General features: G+C 62.3%; 1 long non-coding RNA gene across 1 annotated transcript; it reads left to right on the forward strand.

Moving 5' to 3' along the window:
- Positions 1–1062: 1062 nt before the first annotated feature.
- LOC146765790 (uncharacterized) lies at positions 1063–2793 on the forward strand. The gene is made up of 2 exons (XR_014949586.1): positions 1063–2238; positions 2551–2793. It is a non-coding gene; the product is annotated as an uncharacterized LOC146765790 (long non-coding RNA).
- The last annotated feature ends 1036 nt before the right edge of the window (positions 2794–3829 follow it).

Below are 3829 nucleotides of genomic sequence, written 5' to 3' on the forward strand. Positions count from 1 at the left end.
GGGGCATGATGGCCTGGAGGAAGCACTTCTCCCTCTGCCCCTCACACGCGCTGGCCCTGCCTGTCGTTCCTCATCCCTTTCCCCATCGCTCTCCTGCCGTTCCCCTCTGCTAGAAGGCGGACAAAGCTGCCTTGGGCAGCAAAGTCAACTGCAGCCAATTTGAAGCATATATGGAGCGTCTGGATGAGAGGATGCAGGAGTTGCAGAGCCAGATTTCAGGCCAGGAGGAGCACTGGAACAATATGCAGCAGCAGCTCAGCCGTGTGGTGGAAGAAAAGGTGAGGAGTACCTTGTACCCAAAATGACAAACTGGCACCTTTGGGACTCAACAGCCTGAGGCAGCATCCCTCTGAGGATCCCCCTCCAGGCTTTTCCCTGGAGAGCTCCATGTCACATCCCGGGGCAGCTGGCTGAGGCTGTGCACCTGTTCACAGCTGGATCGCCTGGAGCTGAAGGCTTTCAGCTCCCAGATGGAGGAGACGTGGAACAGGAACATGGAGGAACTTGAGAACAGGCTGATGCGTGAAAACGCTGCTGGGATTAAGAAGTGAGTGTGATGGAGATTCTGAAGGCTTTGGGGACAGCAATGGTCCGGTTCCCTCCAGCTGTCCCACTCGCTCCCCTTGTGCTCCCCTGCCTTGGGATCAATTCAGCTGCTCAATGAACCATGGGGATGCTGATGAAACAGCTGCACCTTCTCCTTCCACCAGCAGCAGGTTCCACACAGGAAAGGAGGCACGAGGACAGGGCACCTGCAGGACAGAGCCCTCCCAAAGCAAAATGGGGCTGTGGGTGCAAAGGCTCCCTGAAGCCAGGGTGGGAGATGGCAACTGCTCCTCGCAGGCAGGGCTGTGGGACGCAGGGTCCCAGAGCTGGGTCGTGCGTGCCCTCCTGGCCGTGCACACAGGGGACTTTGGTGCCAGAGAGGGGCTGAAAGCGCTGCAGGGGCTCCTTGGGATGGTGACACGGGTGCCTGTGCCCTTCAGCTGGCAGCAGCCAGCACGCTGGGGATGGGGAGAAACAGGCTCAAGAGCCCACCGTTCAGCCTGCAAAAGCCGTGACCCTGTGCAGTGACCTGCCCGGCACCCGGCTGCTGCCAGCCGCTGCTGCCTGTGTGCGGGCAGGGCTGTGGCCCCAGGAGCTCCCCCAGCCCTCTTCTCTCACCCTCCTTAGGCAGCTGCCAGTCCCTTTCACGTGCCTGTCCTGTGACCGCATGCTCACCGTGCAGGTCCCTGGCCAGTGAGTAGCACCAGTGCCCCGGGGGCAGCGGGGCTGGGATGGGGGGAGATGGGTGCCAGCAGTGACCGCTGTGCTGGGCACAGGGTGACAGGCTCTGCTTGGGAGGCCCTGATGTGGGGAGCCCCCTCTGCAGCCCTGCCGTCAGCAGGGTGTGGGGACTCATCCCGAGGGCTACAGGCCGTGGGGTACCGTGGGGTACAATCCTCTGGATTTGGGGGTGCTGCCTCCAACAGGAGCAGGTTGTTTGTCCCCTGTCACACACCTGTGACTCCTGCCCTCCCCAGGTACCCCGAGACACTCCCGTATTTGCCGCCGCTGCCCCCCAGCAAGGAGCCACCGCACAGCCAAAGGTAAGGGCCCTGAGGACACCTGCCCAGCTCCCGGGGTGCAGGCTAGCCCTGACACAGCAAGGAGGGCTTTTCCTGCTGTGGCACAGGCTTTTGCTTCCTGCTCGGTGCTCCTGCAGCTGTTGGACAGGAGCTGGGAGGGACATGCCCCTGCAGGCAGCACTGCCAGTCCCCTCCCTGGCACAGCAGGGTGAAGCCCAGGATGCCACAGGGCTGGGCACTGAGTGTCCTCTGCCCCATCCCACAGGAGGCCGGCGGCCCATGGCAGTGTCCCCCGTGTGCCACAGAGCTCTGGGGACCATCAGGGCAGCACCTCCATGATGCAGAACATCAGGACCTCCCTCCAGAGAAGCAGTCAGGAACAGCCCTTATTGACAGTACAGAAAAAGGTATGGATGGTTAAGGTGTGGACACAGAATGGTGACTGAGGCTTGATGCCATTGCTGACTATCCAGGGGTAATCTGTGCCTTCAGTCCCCAGGGAGATCTGGGTTGGGAGGATTATTAGGAAATGCTGGTTGGGCCCAGCATTTCAGCTTGTTGACCTCTCCTCCTCAGCCTAGTGTGACCCAGCTGCTGGACAGTGATGGACACATCTCAAGGGGCCGTAATGACAAGCATCCTATGGCAATCAGGACACAGGATGCATCAGGTATGGCCCTGTTAGGTCAAGGGGGTCAACAAGGACAGGGAGCTGATTATCTGCAGGGTACCGGCTGGGGGATGAGCTCTGTGTGCAGAGCTGGGCAGGTTGGGATGGGGCTTGGGGCTCTGACCTGCTTTGGAAGGGGCAGAAGCAGAATGGAGGAGAAGGACTGGCTCGTGGGGCAGCTGAGCTTGGCTCTCTGATGGTCTCTCACTAGGCAGGTGACACTTGTGCTGGCCACCCCTGGGCCGGCAGAGTCTCTTGAGCCAGGGGCAGTCCCTGGCAATGAGGGACTCACCCTTGTCCTTCAACCCCCAGGCCCTGCCGCCTCACGAGGGCCCCGGCCAAGCACAGCCCCCCGACACGTCTCAAGTGCACCAGGGCTCGTCCAGCCTCTGCAGCCCCCCCGGACATCCACAGCCCCCGGCCAGCTGCAAAGGACCCAGCGCCCAGTGCTCGATCTGGGGCATCTCCTCAGAAGCGAGAAACGCCTGTGACGCTGCTGTTGGGAAACATGGTGTTTGAGTTGTGTTAATAAAACCCATGAAGACTGTGGGCAGAGCCTTGTGTCGGCAGCCTGTCTGTTCCCCGGGCTCCCTGATGCTCCTTAAGCTCCTCGCCCCCGCCGTGGCCGGGCCCCCAGGCCGAGCAGACGCAGCCCTGGGCCAGGCGCTGAGGCTGCTGCTGGTGCCGCGGGCCCGCGGGGCAGCTCTGACAGCCGGGCCCGCTGTGGCAGCAGGAGCAGCGCCGCACAGCCCGCGGCCCTGCCGGGCTGGGCGGCCTCGGGCACATCCCCGCGGGGCCCGGCCGGCACTGCCGGCGCTGCTGCTCTCGGCTGCCGCCCGAAATCCTCACAGGCAGCCCTGGCGCCGACTCGGGAGCCGCTTGCAGCCGTGCCCCACGGCTGGCCCCGAGCCCCGGCGCCCAAGTGCCCTCGTCCCTTCATCCCTGCACGGGGAGGCTGCGAGCTCGGTCGTCAGCTTCCTCCTCCTCTTCCTCGCTGAGGGGCACCTCGTCCCGCGACATCTGGACCTTCTTCATTTCCCCTGCCGTATGACGCTGGGCAGCCTTTAACTTTTCAATTTCTTCTTCATGCTGAGAAATAGCCATGGTCTAGGAGAAAGCATTGTCAGAGACAAGTCTCTGGAGAGTGAGTGTGAGAAATACGCCCTTGAGAACCACAGTGGTCTGCACAGACCTGTGTCTCCTGGAACTTCTTCAGTTCCTCTGATAGGCGGGAATTTTCTGCCTTTATGCCACCAAGCTCCTCACGAAGAACCTGTGAAACAGTCCGACCAACAGGGATGTCAGAGCTGATGGCCAGGGCAGCAACACCCCAAGGAGCTCCACCCTGCCACGGGCAGCCCGTGGCCATCCAGGTGGGCAGGGAGAGTCCCAGTGCCACCTGCCCCAGCCCGGCTCGGTGCCAGAGCACTGAAGCCCATCCAGGTGGCAAAGAGCCCCTGCCAGGGGCTGTGCCATGGCAGTGAGGGCAGTGCCAAGCAGTGGGGTGCTTTTCCTCATGCCGGAGGTGCAGGAGGAACCCCGTGAGCCCCTCACTGAGCTTTAGGGTTGTTGGGGCATAGACTCCTTTCCC

The sequence above is a fragment of the Lonchura striata genome, chromosome 19, assembly GCF_050655825.1.
Source record: "Lonchura striata isolate lonStrDom1 chromosome 19, ASM5065582v1, whole genome shotgun sequence".
Taxonomy (NCBI): Eukaryota; Metazoa; Chordata; class Aves; order Passeriformes; family Estrildidae; genus Lonchura; species Lonchura striata.